At 37.2% G+C, this 25,206-nt stretch overlaps 1 long non-coding RNA gene across 1 annotated transcript in view; it reads left to right on the top strand.

Annotated features, from left to right (window-relative positions):
• Positions 1-25,206, top strand: part of LOC310638646 — a 302,713-nt gene that overhangs the window by 224,317 nt on the left and 53,190 nt on the right. Inside the window, exon 2 of the long non-coding RNA XR_014492145.1 lies at positions 7,058-7,395. This is a non-coding gene — a long non-coding RNA (uncharacterized lncRNA). The remainder of the gene's footprint in view (positions 1-7,057; positions 7,396-25,206) is intronic.

The raw sequence follows: 25,206 nt of genomic DNA, 5'->3' as shown, positions 1-25,206 counted from the left end.
AAAAATGCCAAATCCAGTCTGAATATCTGGCTGACTGTGTGATGATCAATAATAATAATAAAAAAAATCTACTTTTTCCCAGTTGTTTCACCATGGACCATCATTTTATTCATAATCTATGAGTGAAACAGCTTTAAACCATTCTTGGAGTAAGTGCCTTGTGTTATTTGAAATTCCAGGGAAGCTATGAAAACACCACTATAAATCTTGGATTATGAGCTTTGGAAAAAGAGGCCTGAATAAAATTTGTCTTTTCAAAATGAATTCCTGCTGCCGTGGGAATTAAGATAATTTTTAACAAATTGGAAATAAATGGAAGAAGCATATTAAAGCAATAGATCAAACTGATAAGAAAGAAATCTAGAATGTGAAGAATGATGGATATTCAGGTATGAATCTAGTTAACATTTTCATGAATGGGTTTAGAAAATCTTTAAATTCTTTTTTACCCCTTCAAGAAAGTTTCACTAAATAAAAACAAAATTAGAACCATCAAAAACATTAAAATTGTGAATATCTATATTTCCAGGAAAAGCAGGTCTGGCTTGGCGATACCACTAAAAGCATACTGTTGCATGATGTTCTCCATTTTCTGAAGCGGTGAGTTGTAATACTACTCAAGTTTAGCTTTCTTTGGATGAAGGAACACTGGCAATGGATGGAATTTTTGAAACATTTGGCTATACTTACAAAAATGCAAAGGGACTAAAGCATCTCTGCAGAGTTCATCTGAGGACCATGTTTAGCAAAATGGTCCTGGACAAGATGCTATCAATGGACCACTTCCCAGAATGATCTTATCCTGTTCTTGTTGCTGTCACTGCTGCCCTTTTCCTTCTCTGAGCTAAATCCTTCTTGCTAATCCTTCTTGCTCTTATTTATTAAAGGGAGCAGAGGAATAGACAGTGACGTTAAAGCAGAAAGAAGAGAGGGCTGGGTATTTTAATGTGGTAAATATCTTGCAATTGTTACACAAACAGTCCTATATGCCAGTCAAGTAGAGGAATTTTCAGGCTTTCATGGCTTCCTCCTTCAGAGGAGATCTCTAGTTTTCAGAAGGGCATCTCCTATTTTGCCAATGAAGCATTATCCATGTCTTCTGGGGAATTAATGGGGAATCTGCCTAGCAAACAATAAGGCTGGGCTAATATTGTTGGTATGGGAAACATACGCCCTGCCTAAAATGTATGATATAAATGAAGCTTTGGAACACACCAGCAATGTACTAGCCAGATGCTTCCAATTATAAAACCACAAAATATTGATTTTAGTGCCAGAAATATATTATAGAAACTGTATAGAGAAAGAACATAGAAGATTCCTGTTGCGAGTTAAATATGTAACAATTCATGGACATAAGGAGTGCAGACAGTAATGCTAGTGTTTGACAATGAATAGTACATCTTCCCCAGCCTGGCACAATCCACATGCCTTTTCCTTAAAGTCCTATAATCGCCAGCCAACCAGATATCAAATTGGAAGAGTGGAACTAAAGGCAGATGGAAATTGAAGGAAAACTGAACTGGGTGGTACTGGAGGTCAAGGATTCTTTGCCTCCAATGCCAAACTGAACATTACCTTGAAGGACACCATGTTGCAGTTGGCAAGGACAATAATAAGGCAGCCCAATAGCAACTACTGTGAAAGTGATTAGAGCTTTGATACCAAGTAAGGATCATGAGCTTACCAATGGGGTTAACTTGTACATAGAATCAACCTGTCAATCCACTACCAACAAAAATCCTGTGGATCTATTTGGAATAGAAGATATATCACTGGATGTCAGGTGCATATTTCTCTATCTGTTTCTTATCTTCAGTTAACTAGATACCATTACCTGCTGCAGTGTTTCTCAACCTTGACCTCTTGATGATGTGTGGACTTCAGTTCCCAGAAGTCCACAGCCAGCATGGGTGGCTGTGGAATTCTGGGAGTTGAAGTCCATACATCTGTTAAACCAGTTTAAATTTCTAAAATAGATATGATGGTTTCTCAAATGTCAAGATTTTTTTTAAAAAATAGTTTGAATAAAAAAATTTGTGAACATGTCTGAAATGGTGTTCTTGCTTATATGAAAATTTACTCCAAATGTACCAGAAACAAAAGATGAAATGTTTGTTTCCCTAAATGACCCAAAAGAAAAACTGTACTCCCTCTCCCCAGTAGTGGGATTCAAATATGTGAATAACAGGTTGTCTGTGTGGATGTCACTTCTGGAAGTCCATTCTGGGCCTGGGCAACAAAAAATTAGCTACTGGTTCTGCCAAAGTGGAGCTTACCGGCTGAATCCCACCACTGCCTCCCCCCCACACCATTGTTTCAACTGGAAGAAAGCAGCTATTGATTTGGGCTACTTGAAATTTGACTAACAACTGAAACACAAAATTGGCTGGACATATTATAATTTTCTTTGTCAACTATTTCTGATGGATGATCATAAAAACCCATGTGGTTTTAATAATTAGAGTTTCGTTAAATGACTTGATAAACTGCTTTTTAATTGGAGGCAGGGAATTCTTTTGGCTGCCCCAACAGTGACAGATTGCTTTAGTTAAGAAAGATTATTATCAACATTTCTCTGGAAGACAATGAGCCTCAAAGAGGTATTTGTTTACTGAAAAGTGGAGATACCTTCATAAATCAAGTTGTACTAATTAGCATTAATCCAATCAATAACAAACAAGTCTTCTTTAAAACTTATTGCCTGAAAGGATATAGTACCACTGTGGGCAACTTCATACAAAGGGAAGTTTCATTAAATTCAGTAGGATTTTTTCATGATGGATTACAGCCTATATTCTGCCATTAGTCATTTGGGTTTTAGGAATATGTTTTTGTTTCCAGGATGAATAAATCACACACACGCATTTTAATCCATATTTGTTTTAGTGATTGGTGAGAATTGTGTTTGGCTTATTTTTATGATAAGAACTTTAAATGCACAAATGTTTTCCCAAACAAGAGAGAAAGGTTGGAAATGAAAAACGTTTGGGAGAGAAAATGAAAGTGAGGAGAGTTCATCCAATCTGGCAGAGAACTTTTGTTTCTTAAAATCTTGGCTATTTATCTCAGTATGTCCTTCCATGTTTATAATGGTGATTAACTCACCATGCTGGTTATTGACTCCTTCTTTTTCTGAAAGATCCTTTCCAACTACATACAGAGACTCTGAACATGAATGAAATCCTCACCAACTGCAGATCCTTCTCCTATTAAAAAAAGAAAGATTTGTTGCATTTTTTTCTAGTCCAGAAACACTTTGACCTTACAAGTAGTCCTTGGCATACGACCACAAGTGAATCCAAAATTTCTGTTGCTAAGTGACACATTTGCTGAGTGAGTTTGCCCCATTTTATGATCTTTCTTGCCACATTGTTAAGTGAACTGCAGTTGTTAAATTAGCATCATGGTTGTTACATGAATCTGGCTTCCCTGTTGACTTTGCTTGTCAGAATGCTGCAAACGGTGATCACATGATCCCGGGATGCTGCAACTGTCATAAATATGAGTCAGTTGCCAAGTATCTGAATTTTGATCACATGAACATGGGAATGGTGCAAAGGTCGTAAGTGTGAAAAACAGTCATAAGTCACTTTTTTCAGTGTTGTCGTAACTTCAAACTGTCACTAAAGAAACTGTTATAAGTTGAGGACTACCTGTACAACTTCAGACGCTTCATATTCTTCTATTGTTTTTATGGTTTTAAATTGGAAGCCTATTCCAACAATCAATACAAATCAGGAGGCCTCCAAATCTAATAAACAAGCAAACAAACTTTTTGCTCCATAAAATTCATTGAAGGAGAATGGAATTCTTGTAAATTTAAGTCACCCCAAGCTTGAATTTTCTAAGTATTGAAATAGTCTATTATGTCTTCTATGTATTCAAGGCAAAACAGAACTGCTTCTTTCCCCCACACATTCTTCATAGTTCAATAACAATTGGCTGTATAATTTGGGACCTTCAACATTCTGATGTGAAAAATGTTCTATGGTTTTTAGCTGGTCTGAGTTCTAGCGTCACAGTTTCCAGTGGAAAAACACAACTGTTAACTGCTGCTTGAGAATGCATGTCTACCACGTTTACTCAGAAGTAAATTCCATTAGGTTCAATGAAGTTTGCCTTCAATAAATAAGAAATAACAATCCTAGATAGTTTTGAAATGAATTAAACTCATTGGAAATGGCAAATGGCTCTGTCGGCATGCAGAGGAGCACGCATCCCTGAAATTCCTCCCCCCAAGTTTTTTAATCAATTATTAACATTCCTTGTAACTTGGAATAGTCACTAAATGAACTGTTGTAAGTTGAGGACTACCTGTACTGAGAAGCTAAACTAACAATGAATTAAATCTTTTTTAAAAAGTAGAAGGGATGCTCAGGCAGGAGTTGAGCTTTACATAAAACTGTCACCCTCTTTCAATTCAAAATAAATAGTCTCTGTCTGTCTGTCTGTCTGTCTCTCTCTGTCTGTGTGTGTGTGTGTGTGAGAGAGAGAGAGAGAGAGAGAGTGCTTTCAGTTTTCTAATCCTCATAATTATGGAATAAATTATGGAGGATGTGTTCTACAAACAGAAGCTCTCAGGCATCTTTGGGGCAGACATATTAAAAACCTGGTCTGAAATGCTGGAGAGCTGCTGCCAGTCATTACTGGAAATATTGGTCTACATATCCCATGGTTTGGCTCAGTATAAGGAAGCTTCTAGTGTTCCTATGAGATGATCTGGAAAGTCAAGCTCCCCAGACTGCAGAAAAGCCTGAAAGAGGAGGCTGTTTATCATGGCCACCTCTCCACTCATGGGGTGATCCAGAAGCCATGCAGCCAAGCCAGTAAAATAAGAGGCAAACAAACATGATTAACACATATTTATGACTGGCTTTACTGGCCCCAGTTCCAGTCATGACTCCTCAGTGCTTTCTTGATACAGATTAAGTACTTTGCTCAAGAATTTTCTTCTTTAAAAATCTATAAATGCAACTTATTAATATATGTATTGCATTTCATCTACCGTATTTTAGCTCTAAGATAAAGTCAAGAGGCAAACATGAACGCAGAGGACAGAAACTAGAACCAAATGGTAATCAAGTAAAAACTGGAATTCAATAAGATTTTGCTGCTCAGACAAAAAAAAAAGACTGAGAGACTATGATACTTAGAGATCATGATTTACAGATTCATGAATAAAATCCGAATAATTCTGTGCTGATCTTTCATTTATATAGACAGGCTCAATTCTCTCCATTCCATTCTAACTCATTGTCAAATGGTGCCGTGCTGATTTTCCGCATACAGCATATTATAAGCAAAACAACCAGTTGAGTCTTCTGGCTTTGTTGACCTCCTTCTTTTGCTAATTATTATTTTTTATTAATTAATAATAACTTTAGCCACTCCCCATTAGCAGAATGGGACAGGCCCATCTTGAAGATTTTCTGTCCCATCTCTTGACTGTTTCTTCTTTCTGTCCTCTGCATGCTATCATCAAATGAACTAAATAATATTACAGAAAGAAAAGAGATTTGAATTTGAATGGAACTGAGCCATAAGTAGCATTTTTACTTAGGGTTTATTTTCCCCCCCCACATATATAGGCAACATATACCAGTTTCAGAGTCAAGGGAGGGAAGTTGGTTCACTCTTTTTCTATTTTAGTTTTAGTAAGTAGCATAGAATTCAAACACCTACACCACTATGAGTTGAGCAATCTAACATAATATGCTATTTTCCATTTCTAATAGACAACCGATACACTAATGCTTGCCCAATTCTTTGGGTAAGCTGGAGAATGGTGGCCAATGAAGTTATCCATTAATTAGAGGGAAGAGGATAGACCTTCAACAGCCGATAGACCTATTGTGATATAATCCATTAGTGGTCACCTGACTTCACATCTAGCTTAATAGGTGTCAAATGTAACAGATTATACATACCTTGCAGCTGAGATTGCATGGGATCAGTTTAAGGAGGAAAATGACTATAACACAAATACAATTAAGGGTCACTTATGGATGGATAGGAAAATGGGCTGGGGTGAAGGTAACATCATAGAGATGTGGGAGAAAAAGATGTTGCCAGAGATATTTGTACTATGATTAGTTACAAGTTAGAAAGACCTGGAATTACAGTCCTCTTATCAATCGCCAAAGATCATCCACCAGGCTGGTCAAGGCACTCTCAGCTGAATAACTTGTTTTGAAGGTATCTTAAAATGCTTTGACTAAGTTGAGCAAGAAAATAATAACATTATTTTATTCTCTCCCCAGTCTGCTCAGCACATTATTGACAGAATGTCTAGTCATTTCTCAGAAAGGATATTAACAGAGCTGAAAGGAAAAGGTGCAGAAATATGTTAGAATTACCAGAGGACAACTTCTGTGAAAAGAAAGATCTCAACAGTGTTGTATTTTCCAAAAGATGAAACGAGGATGACTTGGTAATATTATTTGTTTCCCTTCTTAGCATTTTCCCCACACATGCAGGGCCTGCTTTTTAATTTTTTGATCAACTGAACGTGGTTATGACAGGAATTGACCAGCCTATTTATTGCCCAGGTCTGATGTTATTTGGGCTGAGCAAAAATGACTGGCCCAAAACCGCACTGTTGGCTTTCATGCCTAAAGCAGGACCAGAACTCACAATCTCTGGTAGTCTGGAGCTTTAACCACTAGACATAACTGGCTCTACTATTTCTGGAAACTACACCTTAGAGGCCCAAGTAAAAAGTCTGCTATATATTAAACATAGCTATGTCCCTGTACAGCAACCTTTTGTAACCTAAGAGAAAGTTCAAAAATTCCCAGTCACCAAGTTTATTAGCTACTCAAGCAGGGAATTCTAGAAATAATAGTCCCAGGACATTTGTAGGATGATTGACACAGGGAAAATAGATAAAGAGATTTTTCTCATAATGTTAGAAGTTAGGCCATGTAATGAAGCTGAATATGAGAAAGGAATCAGAAGAGAGAAAAAGAAGTTCAAACCATGCAAAATTAAATGATGGAATTTGCTACCAAAAGATGTAACAAGGGCTAAGCATTGGTCATCAGGTATTAAGTAGAGTATTTATTTTATTTTATTTTTATTTTAATCCCATTTATATCCCGCCCTTCTCCGAAGACTCAGGGCGGCTTACAATCTAAGCACAAATTAAATGTGCTTAGCAATAGCCTTCATTCTATGTATATGCCTGCTTATTAGGGCTTTCGCCCCCCCCCAAGCGGCATTATTACAAAGTCAGCTTATTGCCCCCAACAATCTGGGTCCTCATTTTACCTACCTCGGAAGGATGGAAGGCTGAGTCAACCTTGAGCCTGGTGGGATGCGAACCTGCACTAATTGCAGGCAGCTGGTGTTACTTAAGGAGGCATTAGCCCACTGCTCCACCAAGGCTCAAGAGTATATGGTATGTGTTTGTAAAGGTAAAATGGCTCATAACTGGTATTTACTCATTGTTTCCTAAAATGCTAAACATGCTCAACATGCTAAAGTAACACTTGCTCTGTTTATTTTAGGATGTGGGACTATGGATTGAACATGGATAAACTATGAAATTGTCTGAGATTCTAGATGCTTTGTTTCTGGAGCTGTTGCATTCAGCATGAGTTTCCTTTTGCAATACAATACATGGATCTAGAGAAACAAACAGGAATTCATGCAGTCATTATTTGATTAAACAGGTCTGTTGGGTCCACAACAGTTAAGAACTTCCTTAGCTAGAAGAATTTGGTTGTTAAGCTTTATATTTGTGAACAAATAGTTCTTTGAGGTTTTTTTCCCTTAAAAAGAAATACGTTGCATTCATGAATAATGAGAACCAGATTGGTTTTCTTGAAGTTTACCGTGTTGCTGGATCACTTTTCCTCCATAACGTACAGACTAAAAATACTGTAATTTTCAACATACCATGGGTGGACAGCATTTCTAATAACAGAAATATTGCAAATAAAGAATCATACCAAAGCAAGCTTGGCTTGATTTTGTACCTGTGAGTTGTTTTGGATTTTGATTTCCACTGTTTTAGTACATATCAATAGTGTGGTGTACATATCAACAATTCAAACATAGATTATTATGTAGATTATTGTGGCACAGATTATAGATTATTATCAGAAATGTTCTCTTCATATGCACTGAGAATATTTTCTCAGCAGATTCTATCTGGAAAAGATGGTCCTAAAGGTAACAAGATCCCAATCCATATAGATAACAAATGAAACTTTGAATTGGATGCTTATTTTCTCACAACCATTAGCGTTATCCTGCTGAACTGATTTATACCAGTCAGCAAGCAGACAGCTGCGTTTTCTGCCAACCAATAGGCAACTCCTTTCAAATGCTTCATATAGGTTACACAAATTGTGGGAGAGAGCTGAGCCTGGGCACCCCACCCTGGAGTGACCCGGTTTGAACTCTTTTACCCCATAATCTTTGATTGGAACCTCTCAGGAAGGAAGGACTAGTTTCGTTGCAGAACAGTGTTTCCAATCCCCAACCTCATAAACAGTCTAAGGGATACTGTGATGGTACTGAATGCTGTGCTGTTAAGAGATTTAATATTAATTTGGAAAGGAACATCAGCTTTCCATACCACTATAAGTCATACACAAGAGCAATTAATACAGTCCCAGTTACTAAGCCCAGGTCTGAAACCTGACTAAAAGGGCTTCAGTATATGGAAAAGTTGAACATTTTGTAAGAAAACAGAAAAGAGAAAAAAAAGCATTCCTGGTATAAAGGAACTTTCAGCTCATCAGAACAGGATGAATGAAAATTGCATTATTATTATAGCTGCTAAAATAATGGGTGCCAAAATTTTTTTTGAATGAAGGATCCAGTAGAATAAAATGATTTTTCTCTTTGAAAGAGGAAGTTAAAAGCTTCATTCAAATAATTACTTCCTAGGGCACCAATGTAGCCTGTTCTCTGAAATCCTATTGTTCAGAGTGAAAAGAGCTGGAATAGCCCTGTGTGCATCAACTAACAAATTTGTAGCTTAGCACTAAAACATTGGCCTCATACATAGGCAATGTCATGGCAGTACTGACTTTTCTGCCAGCTTCAATGTGTTTGACATCTGTTCTGGCACCAGGTAGGACCCAATAAGCATTCAGCTATTGATGGTAATCAAGAAATTTGGATAAAATCTGTGGAAATGGATGTTTCATAAATGTACTATCCATAATGGTTACTATATTTTAGCATGCACCCAGATGACTTTGGAACATTTTTTAAAATTTTTTTATTGAAATGAGAGAGGTTGTAATGTGATTGAAAACAAAAGTAAAATCTGCTTCCACATCCGTAAGTGCTGCCAAATGTTGTTTTAAAATATTAAATTAAAACTAGGTATGTAGAAGATACATTTGGTAATCACTTTATGTTATTTGTATAGGGTTGCTCAGTACCATAATATTAAAATATTGCAATTTGCTAACATATTACTGGCATGTTGTTGTTAGCTGCAAAGTCATGTCTGACCCATCGCGACCCTATGGACAACATTCCTCCAGGCTTTCCTGTCCTCTACCATCTTCTGGAGTCCATTTAAGCTCACGCCTACTGCTTCAGTGACTCCATCCAGCCACCTCATTCTCTGTCATCCCCTTCTATTGCACTCAATCTTTCCCAGCATTAGGCTCTTCTCCAGTGAGTCCTTCCTTCTCATTAGGTGGCCAAAGTATTTGAGTTTTAGCTTCAGGATCTGGCCTTCTAAAGAGCAGTCAGGGTTGATCTCCTCTAGGACTGACCGGTTTGATCACCTTGCAATCCAAGAGACTCGCAGGAGTCTTCTCCAGCACCATAGTTCAAAGGCCTCAATTCTTTGGCGCTCAGCCTTTCTTATGGTCCAACTTTCACTGCCATACATTGCAACTGGGAAGACCATAGCCTTGACTATACACACTTTTGTTGACAGGGTGATGTCTCTGCTTTTTAGTGTGCTGTCTAGATTTGTCATGGCTTTCCTCCCCAGGAGCAAGCGTCTTTTAATTTCTTGGCTACAGTCCCCATCTGCAGTGATCTTGGAGCCCAGGAAAATAAAATCTGTCACTACCTCCATTTCTTCCCCATCTATTTGCCAGGAATTGAGAGGGCCGGATGCCATGATCTTGGTTTTCTTAATGTTAAGTTTCAACCCAGGTTTTGCACTCTCCTTCTTCACCCGCATAGCGTTCAGATATTTAACTTAGGCCTAACAAATAGAGCTTGGGTGTCTATGACTTAAAACCTATATAGCAACCCTGGGAAGACCTTCAGTTTTAAATTCATGGTTGATTCACATATGGTTAGTTGACTTGTTACAGATGTGAAGGGCAAAAAATTAAAATACTGAGGAGCCTGGCACCTTTCCTAAATATCTGGTTATCTACAATTGCCATCATATATCAGATTTAGCTTCCAACACACCAGAATGTCATTTATTGTTAGCTTTTGCAATTTCTGACTATTTAAAGATTCTTAGTGCTAAGGCAAAGAATATTTTTTCTGAATATTATATTATATTATATTATATTATATTATATTATATTATATTATATTATATTATATTATATTATATTATATTATATTATATTATATTATATTATATTATATTATATTATTATATTATTTTGAATATTATTGAACTATTATTGAACTCTCAGAATTTCAGCCAATATTTTTATTTTATTTATTAAAATTTTCTGCTGTCGTTCTTCCCTATAAGTGACTATGGGTTGTGAATAAGGTGAATATGGACAATGGTGAAGCTTGAGCTGCCACTCAACTTCTAATTCAACAACTGGAAAACTACAGATTCCCCCTCAGTGAGCTAATCTTCAGCATAAGAAAAACTATCTTTAAATCAGTTTTACTATCCAGGTTATAAATTGAACAGTTTATTAAGTGAGGTTAATAGGTTATTACCGTAATTAATCCATCTACAGTAATTTAGAGTTCTCTTCTGCTTTGATTTAGTTATATATACAAATTATGACAAATGAAAATGCACGTTCAAGTTTTTAAAGCTTAATTTCATATCCAATTTGTACTAATAAAAAAAGAGAAAAATAGTAGCTAGATTAATGAGGAACAGCATCGACTTAATTTAGTGACTTTGGAAGAAAAGGGCAAACTCCATGCTAAGAAATGGAAAACTAAAAGGTCAATAATATTTTAAAATATTGTTTGTATTTAGAATATGTTGTACTATTTAGATAATTCTGTTTAGGGGAAGAAAGGACTTTTCCAACAGAAAAAACCCTCTTCTCTCTTTGGAAAGGCTTGCCTAGTGCCTTCTTTTATCAGGGGGTTTGGGAATAATAAGAATTCCTTTGGATGACTCAAATCAGAAAGTTTATTCTTAGTCTTATTTTGCTCTTCTTTCCATTCTGGGCAGTTGAATTTTATCCAACAAAAGTTTGTAGAAAATGACATTTACTATGGACCACCAAATGTATGAAAGTCCTGAATTCAACCATCTCATCATCAATAATAGTCTTAAAGCAACATTTATATTTATATTATATAAGTATACTATTTATATTAATTTGTATAAAAACATTTAGTATTGAAGAAAACATCAGGTGATTTAAAATAGGGAGAAACAACTCTGTCCCCATAGCCATGGATGGTTTCTAAGCACTTGAAAATTATTGGCATGGTTTTCTGCTGGTTTGCAGAATCAGCCTTAAAATATCCTCAAAAAAACACCATCAAAAACAGTAAATGAAGATTCTGCTATCCAGAAGAAGAAGTAGAAGAAAAATCAAACCATGCCACCTCTATTTTGCATCATTATTACTTCAGTAAGTGAAATAAAAATCCTGGAGTTTTGGACTTTGACTTCAAAAGATTCCTCACTACTGTTTTAAAGATAGACTCAATACTGCAGAAGTACAATGAGTAGATGAAACTCATAATGGAGGACAAAGATCTTTCCTATTTGGAGGGAGCACAGAAATAGCAGCTGATATGAATCAAAGAGCTTACATCTCTTCCAGAGTGAAGATTTTGTATTGTCATTATTAGATGTGAAATGGTATATTTCACATATTTATTTTCTGGTGTTTATCATTTCTACAAATAATTTCATTTCTACAAACTATTTCTTCTAGTTTCAATGACTTCCCTGAACAAAGTGTTCATTTAAAAAATGTGATCTTTAAATTCTTGGTGAACATTCCTCTGTTGGAATCTGCAATTTTCATATTGCACAGAACTCTCTGTTCTTTTTTAATCCACTGCACAAACTACTGGCATGAATGTGAGACAGATTTCCAGCAAATGGAAAGTCAGCTATAATATCTTTTCCTTTAAAGTTCTCTTCCCATAGCATCTTCTTTACTATTTTTTCTTACCTAACTGTTTTTGTTAAATTAAGAACTTTAACAAAGCACCTAAAGTTCCTACTACATATCTTCAATCAACTTCTCTTGGTTGGTAAGTCCTAAATTTAAGGTAGGAGAATCCTTAATATATATCCTAACCCTTTCAAAAAAGAAAATTCTTCCGAACAGAAATCAAGAACTCATTAGCTAGCCTCACATTGCAATGAACTAGGACATACATTCAGTTTAGAGCTACTAAGATTGTTGGCTAAGCAGGGACAAAAATAGCCAGGAAAATTTTTGAAGTCTGGGAAGCAGACTCTTTGTTAGTCAATACGAGTGCTGATTTACCATCAGCTTATCAGGTACTTAGGAACAGCAGCACAAGGAAACAACAGCCAACAATTTAATAGCCAGCCATCAACATCCTAATTAACAAATAAAGGCCACACACAGCCAGGCACCACATAAATACTATATATAGAACAACCTAGTGCACACATTTGGGAGAGAGAAAAGTTCCCTGAGAATGTGCTCCAGCACAAGTCCAAAAGCTTGGACATTTCTCCTCATCATGACTCCTCCTCCTTCTTGTCCTCCTCCTCTAATTGGTTTAATAATCTGTAGCAGACTACTAGTCAGATATCTCTTCAATTGACTTGATTTTATAATTAATCCTGATACTTTCAACACTTGTGTTGCCATCCATCCAGTGGATATCTATATAGATAATTGTTACCATTCTTAGAGCAGAAAATGCTGACAAGGGTCACTCATGGATGATCTACTGTAATATGCTTCATATGGGACTGCCATTAAAATCTCTCCTGAAACTGCAACTAGCAAAAAAATTGCATTGGTATTGTCATGTAATACCCATTCTGTGGGAGTTGCATTAATTGTTGACTAGTTTCTGGATACAGTGCAAAAGGCTGACAAAAATGTTAAGCTATATGGATCTTTATAGGTTATCTCCAAAACTATTTATTCCTAATAGAGTATGCTCATCCATGGTATGTCTGCAGAGAACACTTACTGAGGATTCCTATCCCCTCATGAGATACAACAGGAAGAGCCTTGAAGGGAACATCTTCTGCAGGGGTTTTCCTCCTATAGAATGCCCTTGTGCCCAACATAAGATCAGTGCCACCACTCTTGCTATTCAGAAATGTGAAAACTTAACTTTTTCCAGAAAAAAACCAAAAACATTTGGGGACTGAGGTTTGAGGAATAAAAGGTACTTGTATGTCTGATGGGAATCCGATAGCACAGGCACTACATTTCAGCTACATGAACATGTTCAAATTATCATAGGAGCAGATAGGGTGATTGAAACCAGGTTACTATTTCTCAGCCCAAATTACCTCAGTCTGGCTGGTTATGGGGAAAATAATGAAGGAGAATGTCCTGTTCACACCTTTATGGGAAAAATGGGATCTAAATCTAAGAAGTAAATAAAGTTTATATTGTCTAATATGCTGTTTACCTTGATTAATATACTCAACACATTAGATGAATGAGATTATTCAAGCTATTTTGCAATTATTTGATGCAATTATTTATTTCATTTAAATATGCTTATGGAAAACAAATATGATGCATTTTTTCTTATTTTTTTACAAAAACAATCTTGCCTGACCAAGGTAATCTCTCTGTATTAAAACTCATCACAAGAAGTATATCAACATCTTAATTATAAGCCTATACATTTCCCCACTAGGAGCAGTAGAAGAATTGGAGCTCTGTCACTGAACTGCATGAATTTACCCTCAGTAGATAAAGTCATTGTTCTCCATTTTATTTATTTATTTATTGAATTTCTATACCGCCCTTCTCCCGAAGGACTCAGGGCGGTGTACAGGGCAGTAAAAGCATTACATACAAAAGTTAAAATAAAATTTAATTAATTAAGCCCTAACAATAAATAATTAAAAATTTCCACATTTGTCCAGCATCCTGATTGTTTCCATGTGTGCTAGCAAGGAAGTCTTTTCACAATAAAATATTCAAAGCAAGGCCTGGAAATTTCTTTCTAAAGGGTATCCCAGAAGCTTCATACATTTGATATATAGACTAAAATATCTGAACTCTAACTCATCAGTAATTTAAATCATAACTATTTAGGAAAACATTTTTATTGGCAAGGAAAAATCCTGGAAACAATCTCATTTACGAGCCAATTCAATCTGCCCAGAAGACTACAAAGTAGTCATACTTCTGTTCTCATAACTGAGGCTCTGGTGATGGGTACACTTCAGTTTTGAATTTGTTCAGCTGACTGAATCCAAATTCTAAGTCTTTGTTAGCCTTTTTTCTTTTGCCTAACAACTTCATCTCTAAGTCTGAATAAGTGCTTGAAGAACTAACAGCAATTTAATGGTAAATGTGTAGAAAAAAACCCCTCTACTTATTTCTATGTAAATAAATACTTTGGTTGCATTACCCTACTCATGGGACTTATAATTTGGTATTGCCATGCTGAGTTGCTACATTTCATGTGTCATCCTAATTATGAATAAATCTACATTACATTACAACAATGACAAGTTTTTCTTGTTGATGGCATAGTTGGAAAAATAGTAAAACAAGAAGAAATATAAACAAATGCAAGTGCAGAATATTTGCAACTTTTCTCTAACATACATATTATTCAATTTGCTTTCATAGTTTTTTTTTGTTTGTTTGTCTTGTTTTCACAAATGCAGCTTTAAGCAGCAAGCATTACCTCTGTGGAATCTGTTGCCACAGGATGTGGAAAGGGCAAGTTTATGGAGAGCTTTAAAGATGGATTAGACACACATTCATGCAGGTTACAGCATCTAAGGCCTATCAGTCAGGGACACTTTATGACATCTGTAGCTTCAGAAATAACATCCTGTTCAAATCCCTACAAGCAAAGTTGAAATGTACAAATAACTGCAACTTGATAGAGCACAGCAACAACCATTGTTAAACCACATACTGATTCAATTTGCTAGATTTAATGTGTATCTGATTCGATCCATCAATATGCTTCCTACATTCCCTGAGGAAAGCAATCTCATGCACACTTTTGAGACGATCGTCAGAGACAGAAGGAATTTTTGACAACCAGAAACTAATCTGGACTTTAATCTCATACAATGAATACTTCCAAAATAAAAATGATCATAAAGATTTTTTTAAAGAGTACCGTACTTTTCTTTAGTTTATATAGAGGGATTTTTGTAGGTGTCTCCACAGTAATTATAACCACATTTTTAAGAACCTGCATTTTTACTGCTTATCCAGTAACCTCATAGTCATCAGAAATGTATAGCATTTGAATTTACTTATCTTTGCCTTACTTTTCTCTGTCACTGTGATTTTCTCCTTCTTGATGTTGATGGTATATTTTAACTTAGCAACTCTTGTGCTATAGACTATTATTTCCAATAGACAGTTGAAACAGAGGCCTTAAAATAAAGAATGTGTTCAAACACAAAGTTCTCTTTTGTGAAAAAGGATATAAAGACTACATGTTTCTTATTTAAATCAATATTTTTAATTTCTCATCAGTTTTCCAGCAAGCTAGATACTAAAAGCTTGCTTTTTAAAAGAAGGACTTGTGTATGTCTGCAGATAATATCCTGCTGGATTTATCTGCACGTTTTAAGGAAATTAAAAGTGTGGACATAGTGTTTATAGCATTGTTACTGTATTTCATGCTGAGGGAGAGCTAACTGGGTAACTGGAATAAAAGGAACACCTTTTTTCTGTGGGTTTTGTCTCCTAAAACATAACACACACACACCTTCAAAAGACAAAGCAATACCTTCAAATCATGAAAAGAGTTGAGAATGAACTAGGGCAGGGGTCCCCAACCCCCAGTCCATGGACCGGTACCGGGCTGCTGCATGCCAGTAACTGGGCTGCGTACAGAAGCAAATCCCCATCTGCAGGATGCAGACAGCACACAAAACCACACTCCCTCTGGTCCATGGGAAAAACCTCTCTCCACAAAACCGGTCCCTGGTGCCCAAAAGGTTGGGGACCTCTGAACTAGGGCAAAACATTACTTATTTTATTTTGGTTCTTAAGCCCAAGCCTGTCACCACTTATTCCTGTTCTAGACTCCATAAAACACTCTGCTGAGATTTTCTGTCCTCCTCTCCAATAGGCTTCTTCCTGATAAGAGGAGAAAAGATGCTGCTAGTTGAAAAACACTGATCTGAGTGACAGATCATTAAGACGTGTAAACGGGCTACTAAGGAATGGATTGCAGCAGATTTTGTTTTGATTGAAGACGCAAGCAAAGATACACAGATTAAAAGAAGTCAATATTATTTTAAAAAAGTGGTGAAAATATCTGATTTCAAAAGAGGCTGTAATGCTGTAATGCGATATAAACCCATTGGGTTTTTAATATTTGGGGCAGGTTCCTATGTCATTAAAATACATGGCTCTTTTGTTTTTATTAGGTGCTTAGCACCTTCTGTTTGGGCTCAATTCTCAGACTCTGACCACCCTTCAAAAGTATCCTTGTGCTAATGCTAGTAACAGAGAAATATCCAAGAATATTTCCTAGTCTAGAAATGAATTTATACTACCCTGTTGCTTACATCTCCCACTTCCATATGTATTAATTCCTCACAGATTGAAGGCCTCCTGAAAAGAGTTAACAGCAATTGGATAAGTTGGCAGCCAGCCAGAACTAAGAAGTGGCTTTTTAAATTAGTGGAGATAATGATTGTGACATGGGATTGGATTTATAAAGTTTTAACCTTAGATGAATATCCAGATGTTTCCACCATGGAGAAATGTGAAACCTCATGAAATTCTTATCCCCCCCCCCTTACTTAAGCTCACAACAGAAAAAGCATATGTTTGGGTGGGTGGAGGGGTTTCTTTCAGCTTCCATAACAAATGACATTATACACTTGTCCAGACCACCCAAGTAGACTCTGCAATTCCACAGCAGGGGGAATAGTTTAAGCAGAAATTGCTTAAAGGAAGAAAAGTATAAAGGAGCTCAGCTCATGGGAGGATTTCCAAAGTGTTGAAACTGAATGGCTTAATTTTGGTCATGGATGGCAAGATGGCATTTTGTACTGTGGCCCTCCCTGCCAAAGGATCACTCTTTTCTTTATCATCTTATTCAAACAAGACCTTGCCAGAATTGAATGCTACCCCTCCGTGTGGTGCAAACATCTAGAGAAGGCTTGAGAGCTGATCTTCCTTGCCAGGTACATGGAAGATAGCAAGCCTTCTCCGTAGAAGACCCCACTAGAGCACTCCCCCCAGCAGATGTATTTTTCTTCCATGTTGAAAGCAAGTAAAATATGTCCTATTGCAAAGCACCTACTGCCTGAGCTGACTGGGAATGTTTTTACTGAGTTATTGTTTTTAATTTTAATCACTTTGTTTACTTAATTCTGCTTTAACTGCACACTGCCTAGACTCCTTTGGGACTGAGGTGGCATAAAAATGCTGTAAGTAAGTAGGTAAATAAAACAAGTCATTAAAAACTGCAAGTTCCCAGCTCCACAAAAAAAACGAATGTGTTTTCAAGTAATTTCCTTGGATCATATTCACCAGCTTTTGACAGGAAGTGATAAAATCCAGGGTGCAAGGTCTTCAAAGTGTAAATGTAAATAAGTGTACATATATTCCCAATAAAGTTCAAATGTGTAAAGCTGTTGGGTGGGCTCCTGTGTGAATAACATTCATTGTAAAAACTGCAGCATCATTTATGCATCACATTCTTTTTGCCTTACCTTTTTCACCCTCCTTTTGATTTTTCAGCTGCCAGATCTTCAAGGCAGATGGCAGAAGAAATTAATAAGCCAAGCTGAGAAGAACGAGTTGAAGACTGTTAGCAAGCCTTGGTGTACCTACTCACATTTTCCCCCTTTGTTTAACTGCCATGCTTCTGGTTTCTTAATTCTCCTGAAAGAAATTTATCTATGAATTTAATGAACAAATTATCTAATAATTATGATTGGCTCAGGAGGGAAAGTTCCTCTTTGTGATTTTTGGCTGAAATCAGGAGGATAAGTAGAATTCTATGTATGATTTCACTTTCTCCAGTTCCTCAAGCAACACCACACTTCACATCATCTTTGACAGGAGGTAAATTACTTTTAATAAGTGCAAGCTGTTCTGACCAAAGTATTTTCTAATGGTCAAGATATGCAGTAGAAATTCTACATTTGAATGAGGTGGGCAGGATTAGGAGCAAATTCTCATGTGCTTAAAACTTTTCTATCACACTCTCTACTTAGTACCAATGCTCAAATGGTAGAATCTTGTGTGGATCACAAATAATTTAAAAACAACATACGTGTTTGGCCACTAATTATGTGAGTAAAACGATTTGTTGCATGGTTCTTCAGTTGAAAACTCTACTGGGGAGGTCCTACAGTAATAACTCACCATTGTTTCACATATTCAAGATTTTGCCAGAATGATTTCCATAGGGGAGCTGGGGAGATGCATTTTAAAAAAGTTTGCAAGTGGGATCTTCCCAACAGACAGTCTTCTATCCGAACAAGAAGATGGAATAGAGTTAACATTTAGACAAGTGAGAAAGTATTATAGTCCTTTTCCTCCTGAGCCAATCATAATAAAAGTAGGAAGCTCCATCAGCGGAAAAGAAATATATAATTGCTATTACTTTAATGCAAAATGTAAATTGCCTTTAACATCATCAAATGAACAGAAAATAGATAATAGATTAAACTAACATAGCCTTATCTCAGACAGTTGGATATTTCTGAACATGCTAAGGTAGATACTAACTATTATGGTTAGGATGCATGGCAGTTTAATTTATTTTGGTGGAGCCTCAGTTTATCTAGCAATAAAAACTGAATAATTTCCGTACATTTTATGCAAATTTGTTGCTATAGCTAGGAATCTGGAAAACTGGGGGAAGAGTATTACAGCCCAGAGATCCTTAAGAGCACAAACCATTTCGATGTCCAAATAACCTAAACTTAGGTTAGTAAGTTAAAAACGGCTGTTGTGGATACTGCTAGAGAAAATTTATCCACATTTGCATGCTTGATTCTATGTAACTTTTATCCAGCTCACCACACAGTATTTGCTGAGACCAAATTTAAGCAATATACTAAGAAAAAGACATGTTTTGCCCATTCATACTGGCCTGGATTCTTCTCCAAGAGAGTGATATTATGTTGCTTATACAGTTAAGCAATTACTTGTCTGACATAGAAGTTTCTGTTGTTTCCCTAGGATTGACATACTCTCTCTCAAAAAACCCTGCCATTTTGGTTTTCTGGTGCAAATTAGGAAAGCGAAAAAGCTGGAGGGAATGACAGGTATTACATTAATAGATGATGTTGATCCCAGAAATCTGCGATAGGATTTATAAATTGCATAGGTATGGGATATCTGGGCTGCAAAACTCTGGATGACTACTGAGCAAAGGATTTGAATATTTGCTATCTGCCACAGTCTAGGTTTGCCCAAGTTTGTGAAGCTCAGATATGATATCTCTAGGAAAGAGAGAGAGATTGAGAACACATTCAGATAACCACTTCATGTGCTAAGCTCTAAACTGTCTGAGTAACAAGGCATGGGAGTAGTGTTCTCATTATAGCTTTAATGTGTGAAAAGTTGAGGACATAAAATGATGGATTTCCTACTGGCATGAGGAACAGGTACTAACTGCTGTTTCTAACATATGCTGGGCCTGGGAATGAAGGTGGAGGTGAGTTTTGACAGAAGACCAGATCTATGGGCTTAGTCATCTGTCAGACCCTTATAGTATATGCAGAATGGGTGGAGGCTTTCCTCCTGCTTCAGCTTTACTGGGAAACCACATTTTCCCTGTGGAACTGCCTCTTTCTCTCTTTCTCCCATCTTCTATGACTGTTTTGCTTGTTTGTCTTTCTCATTACCTCTCTTTCATGCACTGTTTCTTGTATACTGTCTCATTCCTCTTGCCTTGCTTACTGTCGGTCTGAAAAAATAACTGATGGGGAGGGTTAGATACTGGTGGATGGACTTTACTTCATCCAGCACTATTCTTCTGCACCAAATTGACTGATAATTGGGGCCCAATAAGAAACCCATATTATATCCACCTGGCACTATGCAAAAGAGAGGCCAGACACTTGTATGTAGATGTCTGGTATTTGGTCTGTGCTGCTGTTCAAGCCAAAAAGGCCAGGGAGGGAGTCACCAACAAGAGGCCTGCCATAGCAGCCCAAAGTGGCACCAGATAATTGTCTCACTGACAAACTCATCGCCAAGGCACCATAAATAATCTATTTAACAAGAGTTGTAGTAGGTGAAGATAAAAAGGCCATTCTAACATCAGATCAAATGAATTCAGAACTTGGGGACTGTAGTTATCCATTGGGAATAATGAAGCTTGCATCATGAGAGTATCTTGAAAAAATAGTTACCAAGGTTTGTCTGAGATGTTTGGGAAGCATACGGAAGAACTGGGAAAAAGAATGCATCTCTTCCCATATGTATCTATCTACTGTATATATTTTTAGATTTAGTTTTTACATTGTTAGATCATGCCTAGAAAAATCTAGATGACCAGCAAAAAAATCTCTAACCTTTGCTGTTTTCTAGTGGTCATCTGGAGTTTTGCAATCTAGATAAAGCTTCACTAATAACTCTGATGCAGGGATCAGGAAGTGGAGGGTAACAAAATGAACAAAATGAATATTAATTGCACCAATGAGTTAATTTTTTTTAAGATAAAGCCTTTCATAGGTTTGGTTCTATGTTAAGAAAGGAAGCAGGGATGAACCTTTCCATTTGATATTAGATCTCTTTCCGTTGCAATTCCAAGTCATTACAATACTGCCAATCCAATTGAATGGGAGTCTGCAGTTTAGTGCTTGTCTGTTTCATTCCCACACACTTCAAAGGCTCTGTGTAATTAAAAGGATTAAGTATGTCTTGAAACAATTTGCTTTACTTTAAAATGTGACTTGGGTTAAATGTTAAGAAGATTAGTATCAGCATTTGCAAGGATAAACCTCCAGGTTCCAAAAGCAGAGCATTTAATCTGTTGATGTAAGGAGGCTGGGGAGAGATTTTTGATGTCTCTTGTTGACATCACAGGTATTAATCCATCCATCACTTTTCCTGACTCAGCCAAAGGATATGAAGCTATTATAAGTGACAGTATTCCTGTTTCTGAGATTTGTTCTCCCAACAAAAAGTCTTTCTGCAGAAGTTTCATTCCTCTGGGGGCCTTGAAAAAGCAAGATAAAAATTGCAAGAACATAACCATTATTTAGCTCTCTCTTCTTGCCCAGGCTTTTTTTTTTTGGCCATTTGAGGCAGACACTGTGTTAACAAATGGAGCAGAGTAACTTTCAGAAAGTCTCATAGTAGTTTATGTGCATGATGACTCATTGGAAATACTGAGCACCAACAATTTGATTCTTTCCATGTGTGTATCTGTTTGTGTGCATGCATATGTACAAATGGGAATCTCTCCACTTCACAGATTAGATCTCTGAAGAGATCCAAGGATTAACCAGTTATTTAATTAAATAAATCTTTGACTCGGTAACATCATTTCAAGAACCAAGGGAACACAGCTGTTTAGGAATCATCAGAAATAATGTAAAGAAAAGAACTTCTGGCATGGGGAGCAGGCTCTGTGAGAATATGGTGAACTTTAAGGTATTCATTTGGATTTTCTTAAGTATGCTTTGTGAATTAAGCTATCTGTTTTTAAAGCATAGTTGAATCTATCCAATTTAACCTGCATCTGAATTTGTGATTATGAACAAGCAACTTTAATTTATTATTAGCACAGAATCAAAGTCAAAGGACTGTTCTATTTTACTTCTTGCATTAAGACAATAACCATATAAATCTACAAACAAATTTTTCCAGACACAATAATAATGTCACATAATAATAACTACTAAACTCAATGGACTAGAATCTTGGTGTCTGGGATCCTTGTTCAGCACCTCCCTCATCCATCTGAACAGTTTCCTTAAAGGACAACATCCTTCTGATTGCACAGTATACATACAACATGGTCTAACTCTTACAGCCTTCTCTTTGGCAAGGATACTCAGCTGCAGCTGCTTTGCAAGAAGGACTCACTTCTGGCATATTGCGTCCTCTTGGGTCTTTTCTTTACTGGCCTTGATCCAAATGCAAGTGTTTTGGCTCCACAAGTTCTAATCTCTAACACACACATATATCCCATACAGAGCTGACACACATTGAGTGTTGTTTGGTTTCTTGACTTCAGTCCTCCTGCCTGTTGATTCCCTTCAAGATGAAATTTACTGGCCAATCCACCTACCTCGAATCTAAGCTTCAGGCAGGAACAACAGCAGGATAGGGAGGAAGAGCTAATGTATTCTTCCTTTACTTCTTGCTCATAAATAGTCCATGCAGTGTATGCCTCCCAGCATACACAAAGGACAGCACAGCAGGAGGCTGATGGTGCAGATCAGCAGAGGGGCTGGACAGCTCACGATGACTGCTCACTCAGGATAAGCCTAATGACTTAAGCTGTTGACAGCCCCAGGCATGGTCAGCCTGGTGGGAAGCCAGGATCTACACCCATTGTCACCTGCACTGGCAGGAAGCCCAGGTTTGAAGTGATTGGATGCCATCCACCTGGGCAGGTACAAATAGACGCCAGGCTTCCCTGTTTCCCCAGTTCATTCTGTTCAGAATAAACTCATCTTTACCCCAGCTCTGTGTCCGTCTCTATGTGAAACACGCGACTTTACAGTCCATCTTTTTCCTATCAGGAATGCTTTGTTCCTTATCTCGCTTTTGTCATCTTAAGCTTAGAATAGAATAGAGCTGGAAGGGACCTTGGAGATTTTCTAGTCAAGCCCCCTGCTCAGGCAGGAGAACCTATATCATTTCAGCAAGTGACTGTCTAGTTTCTTCTTAAAAACCTCCAGCGATGGAGCATCCATGATTTCTGAAGGCAAGCTGTTCCATTGGTTAATTGCCCTCAATGTTAGCAAGTTTCTCCTTAATTCCAGGTTGCTTCTCTTCTTGATTAGTTTCTATCCCTTGTTTCTTGTCCTGCCCTTTGGTGCTTTGGAGAATATTTTGATGCCCTCTTCTTTGTGGCAGCCACTCAAATACGGGAATACTGCTATCATGTCATCCCTGTTTCTTCTTTTCTTTAGACTAGTCAAACCCAAGTCCTGTAGCTGTTCTTCATATGCTGCCTGACTCATAAGTAACTTTCCTTTGTACCTTCACCACATTCCCCCCTTTCTCTTGAGTAATCTGGCTGTCTTACGGTACATTAAATCTCTGACTCCAGTATATATTTCCTCAGGTTGTTTTCCTTTCTTCATCACCTCCTTTTCAGTTTGGAGCCATTTCCTCTAGGCTTGCCCTTTCTAAAGTCCATCTGCATCAGACACAGTTTCTGGGTCTATGTTTGGCCTCAGGGTGTTTCTTTTGCTAGGTCTGCTCTTGTATCATAAGTCCACATCTTTTACCTTGCCCCAAACTCTTGAGTTTCATTTCTTCTTATTAGGTCTGTCCTCCCTCCCTTTTCAAAAAGTCTCCAATTATGTGATTTCCTTACAGGCCTCACTCCTTGTAAGAAGGTTTTCATTCAGAAGTTATCCTCATCCTATTTCCCACTGTTTAACTTCGTGTTCAAGATCACTTTCCTCTCTCCTGTTGATTTCTAAAGCTGGGTGCCCTAGACCCAAGATCCTTCTTTGCTTCCCAGGGCAAACTTGTACTGCTGTGTCAACTCATTTCCAAGCCAAATTACCCACCAGAGAAAGTCACTTATTCACTCCATCAGTGTAATTAGTGTAATTGGAATCCTTGTAAATATTTACAAGCATATGATGACAGGAATGAAGACAGTGCCATTTAAGTTGCATTTTTTGTCATTCTTGTCACAACAGTGTTGTATCTATTGGCAGCAGCACTACTTTCTCCACCATGACACACAGAATTTTCATTTTTCAATGTTAAAATAATGGGGAAAATCTCAATGAATATAGAAAGCTTTTTGATGAGGGCAATCTTCTTCCATATGCAGAAGGCCTCAAGAATGACAGTAGGATTGAGAAAGCTGAGAGAAATAATACATTCATCTGCATTCTCCTTTTAGACATGACTAGACATGGCTTCAGACTGTGCTCAAAGTTGTATTTTATGACTTTGCCTTTCTGTGTGGAAGCTGAGTGATCAAAGATAGTAGATAACAAAGAAAATGAGATTTTTATCTGTATCATATAACTATTCTCTGATATTTTAGTAATAAAAAAACTATAAATATATTATTTAGTAATTATATGTTTGATCTTTCCATTAGGATCTTTAATCATTTTTCTGAGTTGCATCCCTTCAAACTTTTCTACATATATAAGAGGAAGCAATGATTCTTTTAATTTAAAGCTTCTGTCTTCTATACTGCACTGCCATTTATTGACACAGGAATGTATATGCTTTTGTGGCTGAGTTCTATACTGATTGAGTGTTACTAACCAGCGCTGTCATTCCTAGTCACAGTTTAGCCAAACCCTAAAATTTTCTTGAAAGCCATTCTATTAAAAGGTAAAGTAAAGGTAAAGATTCCCCCGCACATGTGTGCTAGTCGTTTCCGACTCTAAGGACCGGTGCTCATCTCCGTTTCAAAGCCGAAGAGCCAGCACTTGTCCGAGGACGTATCCGTGGTCATGTGGCCAGCATGACTAGACGCCAAAGGCGCACGGAACACTGTTACCTTCCCACCGTAGTGGTCCCTATTTTTCTACTTGCATTTTTACGTGCTTTCGAACTGCTAGGTTGGCAGAAGCTGGGACGAGTAACAGGCGCTCACTCTGCTATGCGGCACTTGGGATTCGACCCGCCAAACTGCCGACCTTCTGATCGACAAGCTCAGCGTCCTAACCCACTGAGCCACTGCGTCCCTGATGCCATTCTATTA

The sequence above is a fragment of the Vipera ursinii genome (assembly GCF_947247035.1).
Source record: "Vipera ursinii genome assembly, chromosome: 3".
NCBI classification, from domain to species: Eukaryota; Metazoa; Chordata; class Lepidosauria; order Squamata; family Viperidae; genus Vipera; species Vipera ursinii.
Note: the sequence above shows the minus strand (reverse complement) of the source record. Positions and strands in the feature narration are given on the sequence as shown.